This window comes from Balaenoptera ricei, chromosome 8 (assembly GCF_028023285.1).
Source record: "Balaenoptera ricei isolate mBalRic1 chromosome 8, mBalRic1.hap2, whole genome shotgun sequence".
Lineage (NCBI taxonomy): Eukaryota > Metazoa > Chordata > Mammalia > Artiodactyla > Balaenopteridae > Balaenoptera > Balaenoptera ricei.
In genome coordinates, this window is record NC_082646.1 from 19,117,120 (window position 1) to 19,130,886 (window position 13,767).

The 13,767-nt window shown below is 35.9% G+C and overlaps 1 protein-coding gene across 2 annotated transcripts in view; it reads right to left on the reverse strand.

The window, feature by feature from the left end:
- LOC132370415 (protein NPAT) overlaps positions 1-13,767 on the reverse strand; it is a 52,575-nt gene that overhangs the window by 37,335 nt on the left and 1,473 nt on the right. The window lies entirely within an intron of this gene.

The window sequence follows — 13,767 nt, forward strand, 5'->3', positions numbered from 1 at the left end:
ACAATGAGATATCATCTCATGCCTGTTAGAATGACCATCACCAAAAAGACAACAGAAAACAAATACTGGAGAGGATGTGTAAAACAGGGAACCCTTGTGTACTGTTGGTGAGATTGGAAACTGATACAGCCACTATGGAAAACAGTATGGAGGATCCTCAAAAAATTAAAAATAGAACTACCATATGATCCAGCAATTCCACTTCTGGGAATATATCCAAAGGAAAGAAAAACCACTATGTTGAAAAGATATCTGTGCCCCCTGTGTTCATAGCAGCATTATTTACAATAGCCAAGGCATGGAAACAACCTAAGTGTCCACTGATGAATGTATGGATAAATAAGTTGTGGTATATATATACACACAATGGAGTATCATTCAGCCATTAATAAAAAAAAATGAAATATTGGCATTTGGGACAACATGGATGGAACTTGAGAGTATTATGGTAAGTGGAATAACTTAGGCCAAGAAAGACAAATGCTATATGATCTCACTCATATGTGGAATCTTAAAAACAAAAACAAAAAACCCCAACTGAACTCACAGAAAAAGAGACCAGATTTGTGGTTACCAGAGGCAGGGGATGGAAGGAGGGGCAATCAGAAAATGGTGGTCAGAAGGTACAAATTTCCAGTTACAAGATAAATACAGTTGACCCTTGAACAATGCTGGGGCTAAGGGCATCGACCCTCCACACAGTCGAAAAATCCATGTATAACTATAGTTGGCCCTCCAAATCCGAGGTCCACATACGCATATTCAACCAACTATGGATTGTGTAGTACTGTAGTATGTGTTTGTTGAAAAAAAAATCCACATGTAAGTGGACCCGCACAGTTCAAATCTGTGTTGTTTAAGGGTCAACTGTAAATACTAGGGACTGTAAGTACATTGCAATATAGTAAGTGACTATACTTAACGCTGCTGTATGATATATATGAAAATTGTTAGGAGATTTAATCGATCCTAAGAGTTCTCATCACAAGGAAAAAAAAAATTTTTTTTTGCGTTCTCTTTTTATTGTATTTATGGGAGATGATAGAGGCTAACTGAACTTACTGCAGCAATCATTTCACAATATTCATGTCAAACCATTATGCTGTACACCTTAAACTTATACACTGATGCATATCAATTACATCTCAATAAAACTGGAAAAAACCGAAACCCCCAGAAACTCTAGCTAACCCAGAAAAATAAGGTGTTTGATAAAGTGCAATTACTGCCCAGTAATGGTTATAGGAGAAACAATAAAGTAACAATAAATAACAAGAGAACCAATAAGTGATAAATGTTCTACTCCGTAACCTCCACATTAACTAGGTGAGTAGATGGTATAAATTAACTTAATGGATTATGAAAAAAATTACATTCTCTCAACGTTGCAATTTACCTGCATATTTCACTTATTTGCCTAATGGTTTAAAAAAAAATGAAGCAAAGACCTACTTTGTATGAAATGTAAGAAAGGCACTGCTTTGCTTTTTAATTTCTGCCCTTTGGGAACCAAAGCATTAACTATTTCAACCAGAACTTTAACATTCACACCTAACTGACATTTATGAAACAGTATCATGTACCAGTGCTTTGTACTTTCATATATATGAACACTGTCTTGACTAGCATCCTATCCTTGTTTTTTTATTTCTTAGCATCACTGGGGTTCAACTAACCAACTCTATAAGCAGTAGTATAGCAGAAAAAGAACACTAGATAGGATATCAGGAGACCAGGTTCTTATTCTATTGTGTTAAAATAAGCATTGTGGCTTTGGGGAAAAAAAGCACTTAAATTCTTCCAGAGTAAGATACTTTATCTACGAGGCATCACACCTGCCTTGATTTGTGAATCAAATCTGGTTAAGTTATTTCCTTGTGTAAAGCTGAAGGGTTCACATCACTTCCCACAGCTCTCAGGTTAAACTTCTAAATCCTGAGCAGCTTCAGCAGGAATGGAAGAATAAGGACCTCCAAAAGTCCTCTCCTCTATAAAAGCAACGAGAACACTGGCACAAGTTATTAAACTTTTACAGAACTCTGAAAATAATCAATGTCTTGTGAAAAAATCTGTGAGCATTTATTAAGAAAAATGGCTGAATGTCAGTAAGGACAATGAACACTGTGGCATTTTAACTTCCTCTATTCTCATGCTCATCTCTCCAACTGAGTGGTATACTTGAAAATCAACAGCCTGCAAATGCAGTGAAAACCAGCAGCCCAGCAGAAAACGGACAGATCAGATGAAGCTGGCATCTTTCCCAAGTCCCATTCCCAGAAACTGTCATTATTTGATTTGTGTGACAACTCCATGTAAAACCTCACTTGCATGGCTTGTCTTTGAATTGAATCAAAGTTCACCCTGTGTAAACCTTCTCCTTGGAGGTGTTTTTGTTAAATCAATCAGTAGAAACTGGTTAACACTACAGCTGCCTATGACAGAAATAATGGTTGGGACAAACAACAAGCTAAACAAACAAACAAACTCAAAAAAGAAAAGCTGGGGAATGAGAAGTCTGTAGGGAGATTTTAAAAGCTCTGACATACTCCTGGGCCACTAGAAGGCCATGTGCAAATGCAGGGTAGCATGTGTATTCAGATAAGATCTGACAAAGCCCTAAGCACTCACCTCTGGCTGACCATAAGCCTCTGACAAGCAGGAAGTGAAGGCTAAGGCAAAGCTGTCAAATGCTTAGCTAAATGTTGAAGCATACCCCACTGTACACACAGCCCCTTAGCAAACAGTGGGAGATTTATTGACTCCAAGCATTTAAGGAAATCACTGTCCAATCAGAGAATATAAACTCAAAGAATATAGACTTTATATAATTAGTTCAGGAGATTAATTGTTAAAAAAAAACCCTGCTAAACAACAACAAAGAGCAATAACAAACATGAAGGAGGGAGGTGAATCAGATTACAAGAGTTGTCACACTCTACCACTATACCAATTGAAAACTTTTAAAGTTCTCAATTTTCAATAAAGAAATTATGAGACATGCAGAAAAACAAGAAAGTATGGCTAATAAACAAGGGGAAAATATGTGGTCAGTAGAAACTGTCACTAAGGAAGCCAAGGCACTAGACTTAAAACTTTCAGCTTTTTAAAATAAGGTCAGAGAACTAAAGAAAACTATGCCTAAATATCTAAACAAAATTATGAGAACATCTATCAAAAAGAAATAAAAGAGAAAGAAATTAAAAGAAAAAAACCATGAAGAAATTCTGGAGTTGAAAACAAAAAAAACATAATAACTGAAGTACAAAATTTGCCAATAAATAGCAGATTTGAGGAGAAAGATCAAAGAATCAGTGCACTTGAACATAGATCAAATGAGATTATTCAGTATGAGGAACAGAAACAAAAAAAGAGTGATGAAAGTGAACAGTCTCAGAGACCTGTGAAACTTTTTCAAATGTACCAACATAAGCATATGTTCTGGGGGTCCCAGAATGAACTAAGAGACAGAAAAGGGTAGAAAGAATATTTGAAGAAATAATGGCTGAGAACACCCAAAATTTTAGGAAACTATAATCAATCTACTTATTCAGGAAACTCAAAAAACTACAAGTAGGATAAACTCAAAGAGATCCATAGCTAGACATATCATAAATTATCAAAAGAGAGAATCTTGAAAGTGGAAAGAGAAATGGCTTATAACATACAAGGAATCCTCTGTAAGATTAACAGCTGAGTTCTCATTAGAAACCATGAAGGCCAGAGGCAGTGAGATGACATATTAAAAGTGCTGACAGAAAAAAGTAAACCAAGAATTCTATTATCTATCATGACTTCTTCAAAATTAAGAAACTAAGATAGTCCCAGATTAAAAACACTGAAATAATCCATTGCTAACAGACTTGCCCTATATGAAATATTAAAGAGAGTCCTTCAGACTAAAATGAAAGTCAAATCCACACTAAAAAATTAACGAAAAATGGTAAAGGTAACTACACAGGCAAGAATAAAATAGTATAAACGATTTTTGTTTGTAACCCTTTTTCTCCTCTCTGCTTTAAAAGACAACTGCAGGGACTTCCCTGGCACTCCACTGGGTAAGACTCTGCGCTTCCAAGGCAGGGGGCATGGGTTCCATCCCTGGTTGGGGAACTAAGATCCCACATGCTATGTGGCCAAAAAAATAATAATAATTATAAAATAAAATAAAAATAAATAAATAAATAAAAAGAGGGAAAATGTTAAAAAAAAAAGACAACTGCATACAGCAACAATTATAAATCTGTCCTGATGGGCATACAATATATGAAGATGTAATTTATATTATTTTAACAGCAAAAAGAAGGGGAAAGGGAATGGAATTATAAAGGTGCAAAATTTTTAATATACTATTGAAACTAAGTTGATATTAGTCCAAATAGAATTGTTTTAAGTTAACTGTAATCTCTAAGCAATCACGAAGAAAATAACTTAAACATAAAAAATAAAAAGGAAACAACAATGAAATTAGAATGTTAAACTGGATCTATTCAATACAAAAAAGGCAGTACTAGAGGAATAGCAGAACAACAACAACAAAAAGATGTATAGACTACAAATAATTAAATGGCAGACAAAATCCACACCTAATCAGTAATTACATTTAATGGCAATGGATTAAGCACCTAATTAAAAGGCAGAGACTCACAGAATGAATAAAAATATGATCCAACTATATGTTCTTGACAATAGACATACTTTAGATTAAAGACACAAATTAGGGGCTTCCCTGGTGGTGCAGTGGTTGAGAATCTGCCTGCCAATGCAGGGGACACGGGTTCGAGCCCTGGTCTGGGAGGATCCCACATGCCGCGGAGCAACTGGGCCCGTGAGCCACAACTACTGAGCCTGTGCGTCTGGAGCTTGTGCTCCGCAACAAGAGAGGCCGCGACGGTGAGAGGCCCACGCACCGCGATGAAGAGTGGCCCCCGCTCGCCGCAACTAGAGAAAGACCTCACACAGAAACGGGGACCCAACACAGCCATAAATAAATAAATAAATAATTAATTTAAAAAAAAAAAAAAAGACACAAATTAGTTGAAAATAGAAGGATAGAAACCAGGCAGTAACTTAATGACAGCTGGAGAGGCTACACCAGTATTAGACAAAGTGGACATTAAGATAAGTGAACATCATATTCAATGGTGAAAGACTCAAAGCTTTCCCCAGAATATCAAGGACAAGACAAAGATGTCTGCTCTTGCCACTTCTATGCAACATTGTACTGAAAGTTCTAGCCTGGGCAAGACATCAACTAATCTGAAAATAGAGATATTTGACTCTTTCCTTTCCAATCTGGATGCTTGTTATTTCAGTTTTTCTAATTGCCCAGTCTTTAATAAATGAAAAAAGACTGAAATCATACTGAGTATGGAATGAGATGAGAAATCAGAAACAATGGGAAATTCACAAATATGTAGAAATTAAACACTCTCCTAAATAATCAAAGGGTCAAAGTATAAATAAGTAAAAAATATTTTAAGATAAATGCAAACAAAAATACAACATACCAAAACTTATGGAATGCAGCTAAAGTATTGCTTATTTGTATACTTATAGCTATAAATACCTGTATTAAAAAGATGAAAGATCTCAAATCCATAACCTAACCTTGCACTTTAAGAAACTAGAAATAGAGCAAACTAAACCCAAAGGAAGCAGAGGGAAGGAAATAATGGATATTAGAGAGAAAAAAAAAAAAAGAAATAGAGAGTTAAAAAATAGAGAAAAATCAATGAAACCAAAAGTCAGTCCTGTTTCCAGATGAGATGATATCACATATAGAAAATTTTAAATGACTTCAGCAAGGCTGTGGGATACAAGATGCACATACAGAAATCAACTGTATATCTATACACTTGCAATGAACAATCCAAAAATGAAATTAAGGAAACAATTCTATTTAAAATAGCATTAAAAAGAATACTCAGAAATAAGTTTAACAAAATAAAACTACACTAGAAACTAGAAAACATTGAAAGATGTTAAATAAGACTAAATAAATGGGAAGATATCTTGGGTTCATGGACCTGAAGAATATCAATACTCCCAAAGTTGACCTACACACACAACACAATCCCTATCAAAATTCCACTTGCCTTTTTTGCAGAAATTAATAAACTGATCCTAAAATTTGTAAGGAAATATAAGGGACACAGAGTAGCAAAACAATCTCAAAAACAAAAAAACTGGAGGACTCACATTTACCTATTTCAAAACATATTACAAAGCTATAGTAATCAAGATAACTGTGTACTGGCATAAGGATAGACATGTAGATCAGTTGAAAAGAATTAACAGTCTAAGCTTTTATGGTCAATTGATTTTTTAGAAAAGTACCACATCACTTCAATGGGGGAAAGAATAGTCTTTTCACAACTGGTGCTGGGACAACTGGATAGCCACCTGCAAAAAATTGAAGTTGGACCCTTTCTTCATGCTAAATACAAAAAGTAACTCAAAATGAATCAAAGACCTAAATATAAGAGCTAAAATTATAACTTTTAGAAAAAAATCACAGGTGTAAATTTTTTTGACCTTTGATTAGACAATGGTTTCTTACATATGGCATCTAAAGAATAAGCAACCAAAGAAAAAAATAAATTGAACTTTATCAAAATTAAAATCTTTTGTACTTCCAAAGATACTATCAAGAAAGTGAAAAGACAACCAACAAAATGGAAGAAAATATTTGCAAATCATATATCTGATAAGGGACCAGAATCCAGAATATATTAGAAAACCCTTGCAAGACAATAATAACAAGACAAATAACCCAATTAAAAAATGCACAAAAGATATGAACAGACCTTTCTCCAAAGAAGATACACAAACTGCTAATAAGCACATGAAAAGAGGCTCAACTACATTGGTCATTAGGAAAATGTAAAAGCAAAAGCACAATGAGATATACTAATTCATACTCATTAGGATACCTAGAATTAAAAGACAGACAGTAGTTAGTATTGGCAAAAAGGTGGAGAAATTGGAAACCTCATATATTGCTGGTGGGAACATAAAATGGTACAGCCACTTTTGAAAACCATATGTTAAGTTCTCAAAAACAGTAACCATAGAATTACCATACAACCAAGCTATTCCACTCCTAGGAATATATCTAAGAGAACTGAAATCATATGCCCAAACAAAACTTGTACACAAATGTTCACAGCAGCATTTTTAATAATAGCCCCAAAGTGGAAACAACCTACTGTTCATCAATGGACAAACAAAATGTGGTATATCCATACAACAGAATATTATTCAGCCATAAGAAAGAATTAACTATCTATACTTGTTGAAACATTGATGAATCTTGAAAACATTGGTAAATTCAAGAAGTCAGACACAAAAGGCCACACACTGTATAATCATATTTACATGAAATGTCCAGAATAGGCAAATCTATAGACAGAAAGTAGATTACTAGTTGCCAGAAGATGGGAAAAGGGAGAAATTGGGAGTGACTGTTAACGAGTATGGGGTTTCTTTCTGGGGTGATAAAATGTTCTGGAATTAAGATAATGGTGATGGTAGCACAACATATACTCAGAACTACTAAAATTTACACTTTGGGGTATGTGAATTACATCTCAATGAGAAAAAATCCTATATTCTTAATATGTCATATGAGGCTCTACTTGTTTTATATCCTAATCTCCTCTTTAGCCTTATGTCTTGTCATTCCGTCTTTCCTAGCCAAACTGGTCTTTCAATTCCACGAATACATGAATGCTTTTTTAAAAAGTTGAAATATAGTTGATTTACAGTGTTGTGTTAATTTCTGCTGTACAGCAAAGTGATTCAGTTATATATAAATAAATAAATCATACACACACACACACACACACACACACACACACATACACATTTAAAACATTCTTTTCCATCATGGTTATCACAGGATATTGAATATAACTCCCTGTGCTGTATGGTAGCACCTTGTTGTTTATCCAACAATCCCCCAATCCATCCCCTCCTCCCCCATGCAACCACAAGTCTGTTCTCTATGTCTGAGAGTTTTTCTGTTTTGTAAATAGGTTCATTTGTGTCATATTTTAGATTCCACATATAAGTGATATCATGTGGTACTCGTCCTTCTCTTTTTCACTTACTTTACTTAGTATGATAATCTCCAAGTCCATCCATGTTGCTGCAAACGGCATTATTTCATTCTTTCTTATGGCTGAGTAGTATTCCATTGTATACATGTACCACATCTTTTTTTTTTTTTTTTTTTTAATGGCTGTGTTGGGTCTTTGTTTCTGTGCGAGGGCTTTCTCTAGTTGTGGCAAGCGGGGGCCACTCTTCATGACGGTGCGGGGGCCTCTCGCTATCGTGGCCTCTCTTGTTGCGGAGCACAGGCTCCAGACGCGCAGGCTCAGCAATTTTGGCTCACGGGCCTAGTCGCTCCGCGGCATGTGGGATCTTCCCAGACCAGGGCTCGAACCTGTGTCCCCTGCATTGGCAGGCAGATTCTCAACCACTGTGCCACCAGGGAAGCCCTGTAGACTTTTTAATATGGCCATTCTGACTGGTGTGAGGTGGTACTTCATTGTAGTTTTGATTTCTATTTAATAATTAGTGATGTTGAGCATGTTTTCAATACATGAATGCTCTTATTTCAAGGCTACTGTATACTTTATTGCCTTTGCTTGGGTAGCTTATCTTTTCTTAGCCTAGCTACTTCCAACTCATTCTTCAGGTCTATGTAATTATCACTTCCTCAGAGAATCTTTTTTTGAATTCTCTATGTACCGAAATCCTATTACCGGATACTAGATTCCCTTTGTAGTATATTTACCTCGGTGTTGGTATAATAGTTAATAACTACTAAGGCAATTATTACTAAGGTCTTTCCCAACTTTAAAATTATAAAGGTCTACTCTCTTCACCTGGAATGATATCTTTAACCAGGCCCTTCAAGTCAAAAAATTGAGAGGGCCTACAAAATTATATACGAGCATTATAAAAAGAAAAGGGCAAGGAAATTGTCATCCCATTTTAGGGAATGCCCTACCTGGGATTTGGGAACCAATTCACCAGTTTGTACTCATAGTTGATGAATCAGTTTTCCAACCTCTTGCTAATCAATGCTACAGGGAGAAACAAACATACAAAACAAAACAAAAAAAACCAAAGACATTGTCGTTTGGAGTGTGAGAAAGCATTTATAAATCAGAAGAAACCTTTCATTTCAGATACTACCACTTCAATATCCCCTTCACTGAAAATATAAAATCACCTTCAATGTGGATCAAAGACAGATTGCTAGTCTCCTTGTTTTTTCATTTTTCACAAATAAACAACCCAATATAAACCCCAATAAAACTATAGCCAGCTGAAAAGAAATCATTTTTTATGACTGGCTTTCTAACAGTTACATTATTTGGAATAAATAAGTCAGCTGCCACTAGGATTTCATGAAGTTACAATTTTAAATGTCTATAAATCACTAGAGTCATTCATGGAATCAGGGCTGTGGGAGCTTTTTCTTTACATGCTTCAAGATTTAAATTGAAGACCCCAAACAGTTTCTTTTCATGGTAGAAAGTTTCAAAAGTACTAATCACCCCAGATATACTGATAACCACTTGGGACTTCTAACAGCTGGTGGTATGAAATCTAATTCCTTAAAGAAGATTTCCTTTTTTCTAGACCAAGTATTCTCAAAAAGAATGACATAGCCCCAAGGGGGTGAAAATTGGTACTGGGGAGGAAGGGGAATGAATAAAATATAACTCTTTTTATGCATAAATCACTGATATACATATATAAACAGTATATTTGTAACATTAAAATCTCATGCAAGGGGCAATTAGGGGAAAAAAAAAGTCTAAAAATACTTCCTAAGGGTATGATAATGAAAAAAAGGTTGAGAAACGCTGCCCAAGACAGAATATAGTGATACGCAGTTAACCTTTCTAGAAAAATATGGTGGTAATTCCCTGGTGGTCCAGTGGTTAGGACTCCGTGCTTTCACTGCCGAGGGTCAGGGAATTAGCGGCGCAGCCAAAAAAAAAAAAAAAAAAGGAATCACCGAAGACCAGGCAGTTTTTGGCTTCTCATAAGATATTATACTTTTGTATAGTATACATTTGAGAAAAGGCTTTGTTAAAAGGCTAGATTGCTTCTACAACAGGATTTAAAAGTTATGATACATCTTTAAATAGCAATAGCTCATATATCTCTTCTGCTCTTAAAAAAAATGCCCACCTTTGGGCTATCTAGAATTCCCATTTTGGATTAGACTTGATGTATTCTGCTTTACTTTTGTCTGGGAAGTTCCAAAATAATGTGGTAAAGCAACAGTTGACTGCTTTCATGCTCACTTATTATTACACTTACAGTTAACCAGTTATTTGCCTATGAAAAGCTTATTTATCATCATTAAGTACCTGATTGTAACCAATTCTCAATCAGAATAATGGGGGAAATTTTAGGTACAAATTGTTCTAAATCTAAAATGTTATAATGAAATACACAATAGGGGCCAATTATCTTTTATTACAATAATACAAATAGTTACTCTTCAATCAAAATTAGTTTAATTTGTTTCTCCTTTTTATTCCTTAAAAAAAATCTTTAAAACAAAATAACTACATCTTTTGTGTAAACTTACTGAACAATGTTCAAATAGGTAATTTGAATGTCCTTTTTTCTTAATATTGTCTTCTGCCTGCTTTTCAGTGGAGGTAGTAATGAGTAACAAAGTAGACTGAAGGGAAAACATAATTGAAAAAGAGAAGGAAAGACAAAATCCTAGCTATATCTAGGGTTTTTGAATTTTAGGACCTAGGATGCCAACAGTCTGCCCTCTCTTCTTCCTATTTATAGAGAGGGAAAGATAAAGAGAGATACACCTGATGAAGAAAGCAAGAGACAGCAAACCTCCCTACCTGAAAATATTTCCTTCACATATTCTAATAATTTCCCCCAAATATCAGTAGTTTAAGGTCTTTAAAAAATGTAAATAATTCTTGGGAAGACTTAACTTTCAGTTCTTTATATTACTAGATCCACAAATAACAAAGAAAATCTCTCTATAAAGAAGCTATAATCTACAAGGACCCAAAAGATATATATGCAAATAACTGTAATACAAGGAAAGGTGGTAAGACAATTGGACTTACTTCATAGGGGCTACAGAAAGTATTAACAGACTGGGGAATACTATGAATGTTTCAAGGAAGAGACAAATCTTGAAGGACAGTAGGGGAATCCCAACGAAGCGGATGGAAAGCATATATGGAGCATGTTTGAAGAACAGGCCTGGTTTGGATGAAGCACGTGGTTTGGATGAAGCACGAGGTATATGATGGAGAACAGTTGGAAATACAGCTGAAAAGACAGAATGGGTAAGGACCGTAAAATGTTGTAAATGTCAGCAATGACATATTATTATGAATAAATAACAGAATCTGAATAAACAGAATCTGAAAAAAATGACAGATATTATTCAGTACAAAGGGGAAGGTCATGATCACAGCTACACTTTTGTAAATATTTATTAAATATCTATGTCTTAGTGATATAAAGGTGAATAGAACCAGTGGCTCTTCAACTTTCGGAGGTATGCCAGTCCTGGTTGTTTGCCTTCAAATCTACTCTTCCTGTTTCCCCTGCTCTGCCCTGTAGGACAGGAAACCTGACCCCCCGCAGGCAATTTCCTGGGCTCCATGTCAGCTAGCTTCTGGTTGGGTTCAATCAATGGGAAGCACCAGTTGGAGATTGGAGGGCAGTTAGAAGCAGCCATGTTTTTTTCCTCCATTTCCTCTTTGCCATGGTAGAATCTCCTCTACTACTGCTTCCACACCAGACAAGTCTACCTTCCAGCTTCCACAGTGAAACCAGCCTCTGGGTTTCATCTCTCCTTGTCTTACTGATTATCAAAGTGGTTTCCTGCTGTTGCTACTCTCTGAGCTGGCTCACGTAAGCAGCTTGTCTTAGCTTTTGTATCACCAGTGTAACCGATTGCCTCATTAAATCCCTCCATGTTAAATACTCAGATTACTTTCAGTTTTCCTGAATGGATGCTGACTCACACAGAAAGGAACAAACCTATTTGGGAATCTAAATAAAGTTCTGGATACTTTACCCATAAAAAAATGCCCCACCTATACATTAAGTTTTATAGATAGTCTGGGGGCTCGAAGAACTCTTGAAGCCTGTCCATTAATCCCAGATTAAGAATACTAAATAGGACAAAAAAGTAAGTTTCATTTTGGTAAGGTGAAGTTCTATAGGTGAATGATGGTGATGGTTACAGAATAATGTGATTGTACTTAATGCCACAGAACTGTAAAAATGGCTAAAATGGTTAAATTTTGTTATGTTTTATTTTACCGAAAAAAAAAAAGTAAGCAAACACAAAGCTACAATAAAACATGGTAAGAGTATGACAGAAGTAATCCACGATGCCAGGAGAGCATGTAAGGAGAAAGCACTAACTGTACCTGCTGGAAAAAGTTTGAGAGATTACAATTGACCTGAACCTTGAATACAAGTGTACTAGGAAGACGGGGAGAAAAACATTGCAGGCAGAGAGAACAAAATACATAAGAAGAGTATTTGGAGAAACTGCAAGTCGTTTGGTATGCCTGGAGCATAGGGCCTATGTTGAGAAGTTGAGATCAAGCAAGAGAGATGGGTAGGATCAGTTCCACAGAGCACCTTGTATGACACACTAATAAAACCCAAACTGGTGGCCCAGAGGCAACAAACAACACTTTGATGTAGTTTGGCCTGTACAATATTTAAAGAAATTCCAGCAAGGAAATAGCTGGATGTAGCGGAGTAGCAAGGGCTATTTAAGTGGAGTAGTGAGGTACGAAAGTCAGCACAGAATGTTGAAGAATGAAAGCTAAGTGAGGAAATAGAGCAACTAAGTAGAGCTTATTCTTTGAATAAATCTGACTTGTGAAAGGGTGACACAGAGAGAGCATAGATAGAATGTGAGGTGGGGTCTAGGAAAATGTTTTGGTGTGTGTGGGTAAGGGTAAAAAACCCAATTATGTAAACTCTAAGGGGAGAACTCTATTTTTAGCATTTGGCACAGTGCCTGGAACATACTACGCACCCAAAGATTTGCTGAAAGGACATAATGAAGAAAAGGGGCCAACAATGGGAGGGGCTGGAGGAGTACTGAGAGGGAGGGAGTACTGACAGGAGGAGAATCATGAGCAAATAATAAAACTGTTAATATTTTAAGCCACTAAGTTGTGTGATCATAGATCTCCACGTTCATATGATAATGCTAAATGAAAAAAGCAAGAGTGGTGAGTGTGGGGAGATTTGCTTTTTTTGGTATTATTCTTTTGCACAACTTGAAATTTTTGTAAGTGCAAAACTCTTTCAACTTTCAGAATTGGAGGTGTAGTGTGAAGGCTTTAGGCAGATTTTTGTAACAGTAAATAAGATGAATTGCAAGACCATATGAGAAGCCATGACAACAGTCCAAATGCATACTGCTAGGATTGGTGGCAATGAAAATGGAATGTGAATGACAAATAAGAATTTTAGGATACGAAACAATCTCTGTAGTTTTTATCCATTTTAAAAAAAGGAGGAAGTCTAGGAGAGCAGCTGGTTTGTGGAGAATAAATACAAGTTTGGCGTAAATTATTCCAGTTAGAAAATCGTACTGCTTTCTTAAGACCAGTGGTTCGTGCCCTCCAGGAAACATACTGGCAATATCTGGACACTTTTTTTATTCTCACGACTGGGTGGGGGTGGGGACTGGGGTCCTGCTGGCATCTAATGGATAGAAGC